General features: G+C 32.9%; 1 protein-coding gene across 5 annotated transcripts in view; it reads right to left on the bottom strand.

The window, feature by feature from the left end:
- The window catches only part of spir (spire type actin nucleation factor), a 137,504-nt gene that overhangs the window by 90,245 nt on the left and 29,891 nt on the right, over positions 1–17,368 (bottom strand). The gene's annotated exons all lie outside the window — the stretch shown is intronic.

Genomic DNA, 17,368 nt, shown 5'->3' with positions numbered 1-17,368 from the left:
TCTCGATATTGAGTGGAAAGCGGACAACGGAATGTCTGACTAGTGTGTTGTTTTTGTCCACCTCGAGGGTGTGACAAACTAGACATTTAAAATCGCATCAGTTTACAAGTTGATCTTAATAAATATATCCTATATCTTATAAAACAAAGTCGCTTTTCGTGTCTGTCTGAACTCTTCTTCTTCTAAACCACCCAACGGATTTTTATGCGGTTTTCACCATTAGGTCGAGTATTTCTCAGGGAAGGTTTATATATAGTTTATTATTTGTACATTCTTATGTAAATTAACATAAATACGATAAATGTGTCTAAAGTCCTACCCATTGAGACACTATCGCGCATGCGCTGCTTTAATGGTAAGTACTACATGAAAATAATGTACTGGAGTATTGTTCCTCTTAATAAGATCTACAAAAAAGTCCGCGAGAGCATATTTTTATCTTTTAAGGATAACGTGTAGTGATCCTATTTCTGTCTAAAAATAGTAATTTCAATATATTTTTTATTGTGAGGGATATTTTTCCATAATGGTATTAATCCTTATCCTTTAAAATACTTTATTAATTTTCTACGTTAAACGAAGATAAAATTTGCTTTTTACACTATTTCGAAATTGCGAATAGTTTTAGAGAAAAAAGCATTTAATTGTTGACACATCACGCCGTTGACTCATCAGCTGTGCCGACTTAAGTTTTACTTATCCCTTACTCTCAGCATATAAATAAGTATATTAGTTACGTTGGCCATTTAATGTAGATCAAAACTGTCTTTTACTGTTTTTTCATTTTAATAAGTACTTTAGAAGTTGTTACAATATCAAAACATCCTTGCCGCCCCGCGACGTTTTGCTTATACAAGCGCGTCATGAGCAGTCATCGGTGGTTCAGTGGTAGAATGCTCGCCTGCCACGCGGGCCCGGGTTCGATTCCCGGCCAATGCATTCTATTTAATTTTCCTCACAGGCAGCCACATAGTGCTTGCTTTTCATCAGGGACAGAATACCCTCTTCAGCATTAACCACAAGCTCGAAAAAAAAACCCGCCCGCTATAGAGGCATAGAAACGAAGATTTAGATGCGTTTGCACGTATTGGATAATTGGAGTTGAATGTATTATTTCAGCGCGATATATTTGGTTTCACATTTTTTGTAGTAGTTATTAGTAGGTAGGTTTTTGTTTATAATTTCTTCCGTTTAAAAATAGTCATTTAACTATCTAAAAATAGTCATTTAAATATATTTTAATAAGTACTTGAAAAGATTAGTAGCACAGATTTAAAATTACGGTACCTACTAAAAAATCCTTGCTGTGTAAAACAATTGGAAAATCCTTATTGAAACTACGAAAATGCGGGTTGCATTAGGGTTTAATTAATTTTCACATTATCTTAAGTGCTTTACAAACGTACATTACATGAATAATCCAGTAGTTAAAGCGGGCGAAGCCGCAAGAGGGTCGCTAGTATACATATATAAACGACCAATCTGCATATTCCTGGACTTTCACAACTGATATACCTAACAAAATTGCAAAAAATTACTTATTCTGTTACATTTCGATTTGTAACTTAATTTTAGCTATTGTTTACGGTAAATTTAACTTCAAATAATATATTGTATTATATTCAATATTGTTACAGTAAGTGTGTCACACTCTGGTAACCAGACAGTTTGCAGATTCCGTTGTAGGTCTTTTCTTCCTCCGAGGTTGGTGACCGCTAGGTACGCAATTTAGCACATCGTCAACCAAAGGTGCCAACCATACTATACATATGAAGTGTATTAAAGGGAATTGTTATTATTACTACTTTGAGAAATAATGCGAAGCTAAACTTTTGGAGCGGCGTTATGCTTCCCATACATCACACAGTGTTATAACGCAAAATTCCCTCTGATTATTTTTCTATATACTTATGGGAAAATTATAAATGTAAAAAGTATCACCTACACATATTTCATCATCAAATCAAAAACAAACATTTGTTTAAGAACGATAGAAGTAGGATTTCGTTTTTAAAATATACTTAGTTATGAAAACCACCTAATAAGTTTTTATAAATCGGAAGGACAAAACATTTAAAGGATATGTAAGTCAAAAATGTCCTTTAAAAAAACACGGCAAATACAGAAAAGCCATTATTCACGGTATACAAATACAGTACAGTGGGTTTGTTTAGTGACACTACATTCGCAAAGTGCGTTCACCCCTCGGGCGCGTGACATAACCATCCCAGCATAACGTTACATATAAGCACATTACGGTTTTGCACAAAAAGGGAAAAATATCTAAATTTCTAAAAAGACAAGCAAATTAATTTTTATCAACAGTATTGGTTAATGGTACATAGTATATTATAATTTGAATTTAAATCCTAAAATTATTTTAACAATAAATGGTTATTTTTTTGTTTCTACTTTCGTGTATTGGACATTGCTTGAGGCCGTCGTGACGCAGTGGTAGAGCGTCTGACTATATACCCGACAGTTATGGGTTCGATTCTCACTCAGTGGAATGGATTATTTTCATGTCCTTGCTCTAGTAAGATGACAAAGCGTGAGTTTGATGAGTTCTATCATTCAGAACGCAATGTTTTCCATATTTATATGTACTTATGTGAAGTTGAAAAAAGACGAAATATGGACTGTAAACGATTCGGTCCCTCCCTTGCTTACTAATATATCCAAAAAAAAATTCTGTCCCTCTAACAAAAATGAGGCGATCCCCGAGAGGATATCTAAATAGCAATATATTTAGGCTTATAAAATATTGACAGAAAATGTCAATTTATTTTATATATTAGTTAATTGAACTACAAGATAGCAAAAAACATAATTTACTAAAATAAAAAAACTGTTACCTATAAAAGAAAAAAAACACGAAGATTACAAGCTTTAAAAATGCAAACCATTTAAAAACAAAACAAAAAGTATAAGTATTCTTTCAAGGATGCTCCTCGGTAACGAGCATACATATATTTTACTTTGAACTTTCGCAATGGAAAAATATTAAAAAAAAAAATTCTATACAAGTCCAGTAAAAACTGATGTTAACAATAAAATTTACAAAGTAAACATAAGTCCATTTGCCTTTGTCAGACATTCCGCAGAATCAATATTGATTGTTAGAGTTTATATAAGTTACATATAATTGTATAGACATTATATTATATTCTTGTCGAGACTTGTCAATATTTGTCAGTGAGTCATATTGTTATCTACCCGCTTAAAAGCATAATTGTCTAAGGCTTCTTGTAAAGTGTTTTTAATTTGGTATGGCAGTCTAGTCTGAGACGTCGCAGTGGACGGTCGAATAAAGCTTTGTACTAAATTGTACTTTTATTCTGAGCCCCTTTATATCTCAGAAGTGGTACCCGCTAAGAAAATACTCGGCTAATCAACATCAGTTACAATGGATACGATAAATAATTGTCGTCAAGGCATAAGCACGGCCGTCCATATGAGAGGAGATTTAACACGACCATCACAGGAAGATACTCGTGCACATTTTTCGAGACAAAGGGCGGTACGCAGTACTGCTCGTAGTAAATTACGACGTTCAGTGCGGCGCCGTCGCCAATCCAACGTCGGCACAAGTGTAAGTAGTGCAAGTGATGTCAGTTACACGCGATTTACTAGAAGTAAGCGACGGGGTCTAAGAAGTCACCATTAGAAGCGGAATCGAAGGCGTCATCGCAGTAGCAGTAGTGAAGTTTCAACGTCATCTCATTTGAGGAATTGAAGTGGCCGACGATGGCGCCATAGCAGTGAGAACATTGCCAACAGTGAAAGAAAGAGGGTACGTAGTAACATTGATGATAATTTGCATGATACTCATTTACTCATACGTGAAATGTTGCAATCAATGAATAAGTCATAGAATGGCGATGATAAATTGCCATGGTAGGTAACGTTATATTAGAATTTGACCCTATGTCAAAAGATTAAACAATTACTACGTAGATTTGTAAGGTAGAAGAGTGCTCACGAAATACGGTTGGTCTGATAGACAGATTATTTATTATGCTTTGCCGAAATTATTTGGTTTGGTTAAATCATAGTACGAAGAATTACCTTCTTTATTATTTAGTTGAACAGAATGGAAAGAATCTTATCCTACGGAGCCCGAACAAGTGTTTAGATATTTAAGTCAATTGATAAATCGTAATAAATTTTTCACAGATAAAATTCTAAATTTATCAGATAAATTTATCATAATTTTATTAATAATAAGAATAGGTCAACACGAGCGCAAAGAGAGTCTGTTATAATTGTAATGAACCAGGATATTATACTATAAATGTACGAAACATATTTTAAGATCTTATCTAGTATATAATATATAAAATGTAAAAAGAATGTAAGGAAGTCTAAAGCATTAAGTTCAAAGTATATTATTATTTCTAAAAGTATATGAATATCAAATATCAACATTGATCATATTTTTAAATTCGAAATTCAAATTCAAAAATTCATTCAATTTTCTTATAGAAATTACAATAATGTACTAAGCAAAAGAGTCAAAGTCATATTAAAAGATTGATACAGTTTAAAGTAATAAAAAATGTACTAGACATCATTTTATAATGACAGTTGTCAGTTAATTCTGTTCTTGAGTGAGACTAAACGGAGTGTCTTCTAATTTCTTGTTCAAGCGAGCAAAGCTGCGGGCGGACCGCTAGTGTACAATATGTAACAAAATAGATCATCTAGCGGCTACGTGCCAGAAATTGGTAAATTAGAGCAATAAATAATTAAAAGAATGTATTAAAAATAAATAAAGACTTATTTAAAATAAACTTATTAGTATTGTATTGTATGAAGGTAAATAATAGATTATCGGTAGGTTATGTGGATTTAGGTAGTCGGTGTAAATTAATACCTGAAAATATTGTTCCCGAACTTAATTTAAAATGGTATCAAAATAATTTGCTGTTAAGAGGTCTAAGCAATAATTTTATTTTACTATTCGGTAAGACTGAAGTTAAAATTAACATACAAAATATTTGCGAAACCTTTAAAGTGTTAATTGTAAGTGATGACGTTATCAGCTATCCTATATTCGTAGGTAATTTATTTACGGACAACTTGGTATTGTTATTACTAAAATGCCAAGAAGTTTACATTACATTTTACAAAATGTAGCGAAAAATTACGTTTATTGTCCAATAGACCCGCGTAAACAGTTGGTATAGTGAAGATTATGTCAGATAATAGATACTCGGATTTGTTTTATGTTCACGGTTCAAAAATGTGTGTGTGTTGACGTTTACAAAAATGTGAATTCTATTTAAGGCCAATACGAACTTGAAAATGGTCAGGGTTCAATTTTAATACTCAAATATTTACTCTCAATGATTTAAAAATTAAAGAAAGAAAAGAAATAAACTGAGCTAAGATAATTGTCGAAGAAATACCTATTAATATTATAAATTCAGAAGATTTAGATAAAGTTAATATAGGGGAAGGTTTAAGTAATGATAATGTATATATACTATAATATTCTCTTTGTCCCACAAAATATACATTTTCATAGTAAACATAGTGACAATCATATACGATAGGAACTAGGAGAAATAAAGATAAGATTGTTACTCCAAGTTTTCGCCTCCAAAAAGTTAATAAATCTTTTATGGGTCTGAGCATATGTGGAAAATTTAACATATCTGTAAAAAAAAAAAAATTCTGACAAGTAAAGCTTATTACACTGTTCAAGAATATTTAGAGAATAAACATGTATGGAATTGTAATTGGAATGTAATGCAGGATAGCTGCCAACTAATGTAATAGATTATACCATTGATTTTGAAAAGAGCAACTGTTGAGTTTCTTGCCGGCTCTTCTCAGCAGAACTGACTTCCGAACCGGTGGTAGCTTTTTGTTCATATGTTCATTCGACGATTCAAAAGTGCTTATAATAAGTTTATTTGAATAAAGAATATTTTGAATTTGAATGAGAATGATGAATTTGAAACTTATTTGTCGAGTGGACTAGAAGAGTTAGGGTTTACCGATATTATTGAATTGGACATTGAGTTAACTGATTTTAAGCCTGTTAAATATCGACCACATAAGTTACGATCAATAGTTACTATTAGTAGTAAGGGTAATGGTTCAAGATATGTTATTTGCCGGTGTTATTAAAGAGTCAAATTCTTCATATGCTCAAACTCTTCATATGTTCAAATTCTTCATAAGAATGTGTTGATTATCGTGCTCTTAATAATAAAACTATAAAATAACACTATTCGTTACCGCTTATAGATAATCAGTTAGATTTGTTAGCGGGCAATAATTTATTTGTTTTACTAGATTTATTTTCGACGTTATCAAAAATTGTATTAGATCAGGTTCACGAAACACAATGCTATCACAGAATTTCCGATACCGAAAAATGTACACGATATGAGAAGATTTATTGATTTGGTAAGTTTTTTTTGAGAAAGTTCATTAAAAACTTTGCACTTTTTGCTAAAACATTGACTGATCTTTTAGACAGAATGTCTCTTGGTAATGGATTAATGAACAAAAAGAATCATTTAATATGTTAAAAGGAAAATTAGTAGAACGACTTTATTAGTGCTTTATGATCAAAATCTTATAACTGAATTGCAAACAGAGTTGATAATTTATTGTTACCGGTAGCATACTATAGTCGAAAGGATAACACATCTATACTGGTTATAATTAACGCTTTTACAAAATTTATTAACATGTCAGCTGTGAAGAATACCAAAACGTCTACCACCATTAACGTATTTAAAGAACATTTTAGCTATTTTGGTAATCCACTAAGACGTAGCACGGATAGAGGATCATGTTTTTCTAGCAATCAATTTAAAGCGTTTCATAAAAGTCGTAGTATAAAGCATATTCTTAATACAGTGGCAACACCGAGAGAAAATGGTAAATTCAAACGATTTAATCAAACAATATTTTAAATATAGTTTCAATATCTTAATTATAATTAATGCTTAGGCGATATTCAGTTAGGTTTAAATACAACTATTCGTAAAACTACTCAAAAAAAAAGTTATTATTCGCTTATAAAATCCGTAATTCATTTATGGGACAATGTACGCGTTTACAACAAGATCCCAGAAAACGTCAGAGAATTTTCTATATCATGGTCTAAAAAAAATTGTGAAATTTATGATTTCATAAATGATAACACGCCTTGGGAATGAAATACTCGCTCCAGTCTGTTTCAAAGAAATCATTGTCACAAATAATTAAATATTTGTATTTGTTTAAAATTTCAAAAAAAATAAGTCCCGCTGAGTTTCTTGCGCCGGTTCTTCTCAGGTCTGAGCCACTAACTTTAGTGAACTGGTGGTAAATTATTTGACGTTCAAAAAAGAATAAAACATGTAACTTTATTTTGAATAAAAAAATATTTGAATTTGAATGGAATTTGAATAAATAATTGGTAGCACATAAAACATAATTAACGAAATATATTATGACACTGAGAAACGGTTGCCTGAAAATGCACTCGTAACGGTTAGGGTTGAGGTTAGTAGTCGAATTATAGAAAATCAAATAAGTATAAAAACATAGTTGCAATCGATAAAATGGATGGATAACTTTTCAACGAGATGTTTCTAGCTTCGAATTTGAAGAAAACAGTAATAACACAGAGTAATGAGTACCATGCTAATTGTTAGTTACAGATGATTACAGTAGCAGACTACAGCTAGTGCCAGAAGCTGGCACAGATAGTTTTTTAGCAGAATGCGCAGATGTAGGCTACAGATGTATCAGTCATGATTATATGCACAGATGACAGAGAGCAGACTATAATGTTGTGAGCTGAGTGGTGAGTGACATTGATGGCATGGATATCCCCAGCAGATTGCAGCATTCATAGGCCCGTGATTTAGTTAGTGCAGAGGGCAGACTATAATGTTGTGAGCTGAGTGGTGAGTGACATTGATGGCATGGATATCCCCAGCAGATTGCAGCATTTATAGGCCCGTGATTTAGTCAGTGTAGAGGGCAGACTATAATGTTGTGAGCTGAGTGGTGAGTGACATTGATGTCATGGATATCCCCAGCAGATTGCAGCATTCATAGGCCTGTGATTTAGTCAGTGCGGAGGTAGAATGTGAATTGCTGAATGGAATGGGTTCGCTTGTGTGGCGGAACTTTGAGGAGATGGCTCTTAGCTCTGCGCCTTGTCTACCTAGGATATTTAAGCGGTACGTAGATGACACTTTTACAATTTTACGTATGGACAATATTTACATATTTCTGAACCATCTCATTTCATTAATAACAATATTCAATTCACAATAGAATTACAGGCAAGTAATTCCTTAGCTTCCCTTGTTGTGTCCCAATGACACAATAGGCCACACAATATATAGGAAACCACGCACACGAATAGATACCTCAATGGTGAATTGCACCACTACCCTACACAGTTATCTACCGTTGGCAAATATTTGTTTCAGAGAGCATCTGCGACGCTGATCACCTATGGGACTAGTTTCGCCAGGGGAAGTATTCCCTTCATCAGAATAAGCTGCCAGTTTACCGCCAGCGTTGTCAGAAGACTAACATTCTTGAAATCACAAACCTACCATACCAGAAAGCCAGATACAGTCAGCTTTCATTCTACAGGAGTTCAGGGCAGTACGCGAGGAAATTAGGAAATCGTCGGCAGTAGTCAACTGACAGACAAATGCCACCTCAGTCTGCCCGTGACCGCGGACTTCCAAATATGCGCGATTGGTCCGGTTAAAAGAGCTTCATTTACAACTTTGTTTTTTTTTTTTTTTGACCATGGAGTAAATAGTAAACAATTATTAAGTGTGTGTGATGCTAATGAATAAAATAACGTTAACGTTAATAATAACGACTATTGTATTATGTATGATTAATCAGATAAATTAAAGTAATACTTGGTATAATGTAAGTTAATATATGCATAAGTTGCTTAGTTATTTAATGTTAATGCTGTTGCGAGAGGACTCGCCTCTCTTCAGGAAGGCCGAGCTGTTAGAGTTTATATAAGTTACATATAATTGTATAGACATTATATTATATTCTTGTCGAGACTTGTCAATATTTGTCAGTGAGTCATATTGTTATCTACCCGCTTAAAAGCATAATTGTCTAAGGCTTCTTGTAAAGTGTTTTTAATTTGGTATGGCAGTCTAGTCTGAGACGTCGCAGTGGACGGTCGAATAAAGCTTTGTACTAAATTGTACTTTTATTCTGAGCCCCTTTATATGATGAACTTAAGTTCATTATTATAAGGAAAAATACATTATGAAAGTTTTACTTCTTTTACTCGACTGCACGACGCAAAAGAAGGTAATGTGTCTATCAGCCTATATAAGTATGTTTGTGCGTGCAAATGTATGTTTTTTATGAAGCGTTGTAGACACAAGGGTGTGACTGTAAGGTGAGTGTTGGGGGTTCGATCCCCACTCGAAGAAGTGAAATATTTATTTACGTTTATATTATCAGTTCCTCGCTCTTGTGTCAAGATATAGTGCGGGGCGTTAAGTTCTGCCACTCAACACGCAAACTATAAACTATAAATTACAAATAAATATATACCCAAGAGCGAAAACAGAGCACCTACAACCACAATATATTTAATTAAAGATTTTTATCAACCCATACGGCAATGAATAACGCGAATGTCGCTGTAAGAGAACAATACCGAGTCCGATTTAATTATTTAACATGTGATTTAATGTTTGCAACCAGCGTTTATGGTAGCCGGTGACCGGTGCGCTGTGGTGCTGTGGAGGCAACCCGGCGAGTTATGGGTGGTAATTATAGACTGTGTGGTGCCGACGCGCTTTTAATATGGGTTGGAGTCAATTAAGCCTAGTTGGACTACTTTTGTATAATAAAAGAATAAAAGTAACATAAATTTAATTATATTATTAAATTGTTATAATTTAACGTATTGCAAGTAAAATATAAAGATAAAAAATACATTGATAAATGTATACATACATACAATTTAAACAAATGAATAATAATATTATCAGGTAAAACAATTAAAATACATTTCCGTTCTGTTACCAAAAATGTATTAATTTACAAAATTATATTATAATAAAATAATTAAGGCAATACTTTACAACTACTAAGAAATATTCTTTAGTAGTTGTAAAGAGAAGAAATATTTCTTAGTAGTTATAACAAAATTATAAAAATCACTTCTATATTAAAATTTCCTTGTCAACTCAAAGATAACACCAATAACATTGAAGAACAAAACAATCATAGCCAACACTCATCTTATAAAGTGTGTTCACACTCTGCCAGAGTAAACTCTTCTCTTATCACAAATCTAATTTAAACAGCTTGAGCAAACCACCTTGATGATAACGTATCTCTAACAATTTACATATTATATGCATTGTTTTGCAATTTTCGTGCAAATAGCGGCAAAATTACTAGGTTAGGTTAGTTCACCCGAAAAAATATGAACATTTTTTTTATTTTTTTTTATTGTTGATAGGCAAGCATTTGTCCGCTATCTCACCTGGTGATAAGGGACGATGCGGACGAAGGTGGAGCATGCTTGCCTAGTTAGTGCCTATTCACTCGTTCTTTAAAGAGGGCCAGGTTATACTTGGCGGGGAACAGTTCAGCAGGCAGGGAGTTCCACTCCTTAGCCGTTCGCATTAGGACATTATGTTAGATAAGGTGATACGAACGTTTAATCTTAATTAAACTTGACATAAAAAGGTTTAATGGTGCACCTCAATAAAGTAATAAGTGGACAAACTAGTTTATCTGAACGAGTGACTTACTTGGAAACATGTAGATGAATTATTTTAATTTGATTACGTCTGATATAATATTCACTAACACTTTACGCTGTATCCGCATAGCAGGCTAAGCAGAGGTAACCTGGGAACCTAGTGTTGTCACTCGGTTACATTTCTGTACCCCCCTTTCCGCCGAATTCTGGAGGCATTGCGTATTTGTGTGACGAAACTTAACGCCGCGGCTTTGCCTCGTTACCAGAGCATAGAGATATTAAACATTTTATTCTCTCGAGTGTCAATCAAACCCACAACGACGCGTTTACAGTAACATATTTGTGCCCCTGCGCCATTACTGCCTCTCTGCATCCTATCTACATCTAATTACGATGTTTTTTATTATGAAAATATTAAATATGGTCGCCTTAACAACTTGGATAATATAATGGGGTAGTATTTCGGCTAGAAACAGCTCGATATTTGGCAAAACAAACGTAAGAAACAATAGAGTGGCATTGTTTTGGTACTCGCGTTTCACTAATTCACGTGATCCTGACATTCAACCTCTAAACTAAACTTAGGTATATTTGAATTATAGAACGAATTTTATTTTGACCACTTTAAATTTTAGTTAAAGAGCTCCACGCTGTATATATAGCCATTATATATGTAAATACAATAATTGAACATGTCCACAGATTATATCTAAGTACTGCGAAACCCCGAGCCTGCTCTTTATTTATTTTTTATAATATTATAATTTCTTCTCAAATACTAAAATAAAAATTTAAGTAAATCGAATATAATTATTAAACAAAAGCTGTAAACTCTGAAATAATATACAATTCAATTTCAACATTCGACCCAATTCCGCCCCGATGGTGTTGATAAGATAGCACTTTACGTGTTTGCTCTGAGGGCGGACGTGCAAGGCCGGGTTGACCTTGCTACTAGTTTACTATTGATTTTTTATATTACCCATAAAAACAGTTCAATTAAAATAAAAAATATATGATTATGTTTTTGTTTAATATAGCGATTACGGCGAGGATATTTATTTTAGAGCTAAGAACTGTAAAAGCCTTTTCATTTTCCTCATTTAGCAAAAGCAAGAAGAACTTAAACTCTTCTTCTCCCTGGCATTAATCCCGGCTATTGCCAGGGTCTGCCTTCCTACACAACCTACTCCTGACTCCACTTTGCACGGTCTTTTGCGTGAGATAGATAAATATATAATTTAATAAAACCGTCTTTTACAAATGGAAAAGGAGGAAATATTCATAAATATGCAAAACTACAATAAAACACATGTCTTTATCTTTCCTTATCACTTTCACATGAAGTAGCGGATAAAACGTAACAGACGAACTTATCGCTAGATAAAATCTGAACACGTACAGTGTAAAAATATTATTTTCTTCTCTGCCTTTACGTCACGAATCCTTCTGACTAATAGTTAATAGTTATCATTTAATTATATAAGATTAGATATTAAAAATATTAGGAAACAGCTATAGATTGCAAGCAATCTTACGTTAAGAATAATAAATGTTCGTAGTACAGAAATAATCTACAACAAGTGAGTTATAAACAAAACAAAAATCCCAATTGCTGAAACTAAATTAATTTATCTAGTAGCATTCGCACCATCAGGACCAATTCAACGATGTATTGAATATTATAAAATTCTATGCCTTTTAAAAAATATCCCTTGTATTTTTTGATCCTTTGCATTAGTTATAAAATCAATTATTAATAGTTCAAATTAAACCACCATTAGAAATAAGTGCTCCAAAAATCATTATTGATATTCTAGCCGGAACAAAAGGTCTCCTATGAGAACTAGATAACATAAAAAACAAAATATGTACTAGATTCACACAAAAATAATACATAATTTATCGACATAATAATATGTAAACACCGAATAATATGACGTTTCAAAAGCAGCAGCAGCAGAAGCTTCGAAAGTTATAAGTGCGAGAGATGTGACAGGCGATGGCCGACGGTAGGTAGATATATAGGCCTGCCTGGGGCGCGGGCTTTCTAGCCATCTAGACTCTAGGTCTAGAGGAAAGCTGCGCTTAAATTGCACTACCGGTGTTTTCTAGTCAAAAATGTAGGCATGATATTTTCTTTTAATATACACTATAAGCATGTAAAAGTATTTATTATTAATAATTTCAGCTTTATTACATTTTAAGATAATATTTAATGAATATTGTAATATTGACGTTGTCAAAGAGCATATGCCACACGATCGTCCAAGCTACAATCAATAAATATTTTCTTTTATTGGATGGCGAAGTCATTTTCACTAAATATTTTTTGTAAAATGCAGAAAAGCATTTGTTACTTTTTACTTTTGAAAGTCTGAATAGACTGAATAATTACATATACATATTATTTCCGGGCAATTAAAAGCCTTAAATTAAAGTTTCTACTTCTTTCTCTTCTTTTCTCGCTAACTATATTATCTAAACAAAAGACAAGTAGATATTACAAAGACTAATGATTTTGTAATAGAAATGTTTGATTTGCAATAGCATGTTGTCCATCAGCGATGGCGTCCACTCCATTCGCCATTACGTTAACGAGAGGTTGGGATAAGTCACGAAAAACTGGCGCCAGAGGCGATCGTGTGCGCGGTAGAGTTTCCTAAGTTAAGTTTGTGAAATTTTACATTACTTTCATAATCGATACCTAATACAGAAAGGAAAATTGGAATTATTTGTTTATTATCCGTTCGAGTCTTATTTACCTCTGTAGAGTAATGTACTACCTATGTAAATGTAATCACCATAAATGCTGGCAAGTGTTGAATTAGAGGAACATTAGTGTAAAACATACGAATTAATAAAACGGGCCTTATAATGCCCTCCTTGTAATAATCATAATAATATTTTTCGCCTATAGGTAATGGGGATAACATGCTCGTATAATAATAATGATTGCCCAACTCACAAAAACAAACGAAAAACGAATGTGTGAGCTCAGTAACTAGAAACCTAGTAAATTAACTCTCCGTTCGTCCTTATCCGAAGTCAAATATGTGTATGCATATTCCAAATGCGCTATAATAGAGCTTCAATATATTTAATATATTTTGTAAATTATATTTAAATGATAAAGAAACAAACTGCATATCACCGTATTTGATAACCTTTTGCCTCATTAAGTATTTATTTCCTATATATGACAATAATACATAATACTAAAAATAACAAAAGCTAAATACAAAGACAGGGTTAAATCTTATATGAAGGTCAGAGGTCCTTTGAGTATTAAATGTCAAGTTTATTCATAGATCGTGAGGGACATTGTCTTATTTTAGTAAATATATTTATACTAGCGGCCCACTCGCGGTTTCACCCGCGTGAACTATGTTATTATTAATTTCTGTTTTCATGGCTACGTCCTAGTGACGTCTATGCAAAATTTGAGACTCCTAGCATTTGTAGTAACGAAGTTTCATAAAAACTTTCGACCCCAAAAACAACCCCTTAGAAGTCGAATATTGCAAATTCCCGTCTAAGCGAGCACCTATGTCTTATAAGTAACTCCTATGTAAAATTTGAGATTCCTAGCACATGTAGTTTCTGAGATTTCGTGATGAGTGAGTGACCTTTCGATTTTATATATATAGATAATATATGTACATTGATGATGATTGTAGGGAACAAAGTGTCTTAACACCAGGTTAAATACAACATCACGTTCTCTCTCGCATGGCAGGATCGGCAGAGGGAACCCAGTGTAAAAACACTCCGTTCCCCACTTTCCATTCAATATTGGAGACATTGTGTCAGTTAAACAATGCCTACCAGGACGGGACATCGAACCCACAAGCATCGCGTTTACAATCAAAGCTTATTCCCACACCACCACGACTTCCTCTTTTAAGAAAATTAGAAATGTTAACAATAGTATAGAGAAGCAATCATAGCCGGCACTAGAGCAGCACTCAAAATTAATCCAGTTTGTATGACTGTCGTTTACTCGGCACTATCTTCAAGCTTTTCACATCGTTGATAAGATACCAGTACAGATTACACAACTAACACTGTTTTGTTATTGTATATAAGTAATGAGTTGTATGAAATGATATTTTAATGAGAGTTATAAATAATAACATTGGAATGGTTTATATGCTCTACACATTTATAGCTAGAAATAATTATTGAAAACATTGTATCAATAGTTTTTTTGTTTTGAGAAATATTTAAAATTTCTTAGAATTGGAAGAAAAAATTATAAAAAATACTATTTTTATCATAAATTATACAAAAAAATATATGCATGCATTGATTTAGTAGGTTCTAGAGCTTATGCCATGTAAAAAAATTCTGTGTATTCCTTAATTTCATAAACCATTTCAATATAATTCAATAATTTTAAATATTCAAAAGAAAGGCACATAAACAAAGTACCTATTTTAATTTATCACATAACGTTTGACGAGTTCGGTGATATCATTCCAGAAATACTATCTATAGAGCGGGCTTATTTATAGTAAGTAATTATCAATTTCACACGATAAATGAATGCTCTTTCATATTACACACAATATTGATTATATTATAATATTTATGATATTAGCCAGTCAGTAATTATAAACAAGTAGAATATAAAAAAACAACTCAAACCATTAATTATTGGCTGAACAATTAATGTACATATTTACAAATCTGAAAAAAGAAACATACAGATGAATAAAATAACCACTATACCTTTTTTTAAGTCGGTTAACAAAAAAAAATATTTAAGTATATCTCAATTTTGAAATTGACATCGAGGTTGTGCAACGCGACTGGTCAAGAAATATGGTACCAGTCGTTACCAGAGCGAGAAAATGAAAATACTTATTAAATACTTTACCTATTACATTCCCCGCGGTAGGAATCAAACTTACAACCGTCGCCACCAGCGCATATATGTAGTTTATTACGACGAGGGAGATTTTAGTAGGTTATTGAAACATGTTTTTCTGCTATGTTTTGATTTTCTTGTACACTTTACCTGTCATGTAAACTTCGCACTACTTTCACAATTTACTTTTTTGGTTAACGAATTATATATATTTAAATTTTAAATTAACTCAATGATCATAGGTTATCGTTTATCTGTGCCTCAGATGATGATGTCACTATTTCGGCCATTGAAATGTTTCATATCAAAATATTTTGTTGTTTTAACCTTTATTGTTTAACCTTTAATGTGTATATATTATTACTAAACTATTATTGATAGGACTAGACCTCAAGGCTCCAGTGCGACGCTGTTAAAGTTAGTTTTATGTTTAACTATTATTACTATAGCACGTAAGCGTACGTAGCAAGCAAGCCTAATTAAATTATAACTTTCTTATAAGATTCAACGAAAGGATAAAACATGTTGATGTCTGCCAAGTGTTTTAAAAAAAATTGTCAATTAACTTTTATTGGGGTCCTTTAATTGGAAAATACATATTAATTATTCCATAAATAAAATTAAATAGTCACCGAACTCGCCATCCAAAACACTCGTCTTAAAAGTACACGCTGAAGTAACCCAATAAAAACATCACATATTAATATTATTGTTTACATCATTACTTTAAACCGTTTTATTATGAAATAAAAATAAATTTATCGAATCGATTTTGATAAGACACAACTTGAGTAACAGTAAAAGAGCTTGAGGCAGTGCGTGAAAGCGAGATCGCTGCGAACAGGCATCACGACACGAATCGGCGTATCTACATTGTATTCCACAGAAAAAAACCGCTAAATAACTTATAATAACCGTTTAGAAAGTATTATTAACATTAGCGAGGTCAAAAGTTCGTAGGCCGCAGGGTACGAGCTGCCGTGTGACGTCCACTGGTCATCTAGAAACAACAATCATTTTGCACCCGAATTTAGCGGCACATGATTGTGTTATGTTATACAATTTAATTGAAATATGATTTAGCATCATCTAAACATTATCATGTCAGCTTAATTTGTACCTAACTGTACAAATGAAGTTGAAAATAAGTCATAATAAATAAATTTAAATATTATATATCATTAATAACATTAATAGAGACATCGTGGCACAGGGGCTCAAACGTAGGACTGTAAACGCGACGGTTATGGGTTCAACTCCGTCTCGAAGATTGGAAATTCGAGAACATCGATCTTACCATTCGGGAAAAGAGGTGAAGCTGCTTTTTTCAATATGGATTTTTATATGGTAGTGGCGCAGGTGGAACAAATGTGTTTTTACATATACTACCTTAAGTCATAAAGGAGTGCCTCGTTCGAACTGCTTATTACAAACGACTTTAGTATGGTACAACATAATTTTAGAGCTCCCATTGCTTTATTGCTCTAAGCATTGCCAAATACAATCTAGAAAGTGCAGTTATAAAACCATAACCAAACGAGGGTACTCTTGAATGAATTTAGCCCATTACATCGAAATGTTTAAGTCCATAATTTATGATAAGGCATTTTGTTTGGACAATAGAACATAAAAAAATGAAGCTTATAATTTTGGTTAGATCTTAACTTCCTTCAATCATATGGTGACCAATTTCAATGCAAATCACCGGCTCGGAGAAACGGAGAATATGAAATTGCTAGAAACAAATCACGACAATGAAACGAGAG

This window comes from Heliconius melpomene, chromosome 1 (genome assembly GCF_056956725.1).
Source record: "Heliconius melpomene rosina isolate 202511_hmr_F chromosome 1, ASM5695672v1, whole genome shotgun sequence".
NCBI classification, from domain to species: domain Eukaryota; kingdom Metazoa; phylum Arthropoda; class Insecta; order Lepidoptera; family Nymphalidae; genus Heliconius; species Heliconius melpomene.
Note: the sequence above shows the minus strand (reverse complement) of the source record. Positions and strands in the feature narration are given on the sequence as shown.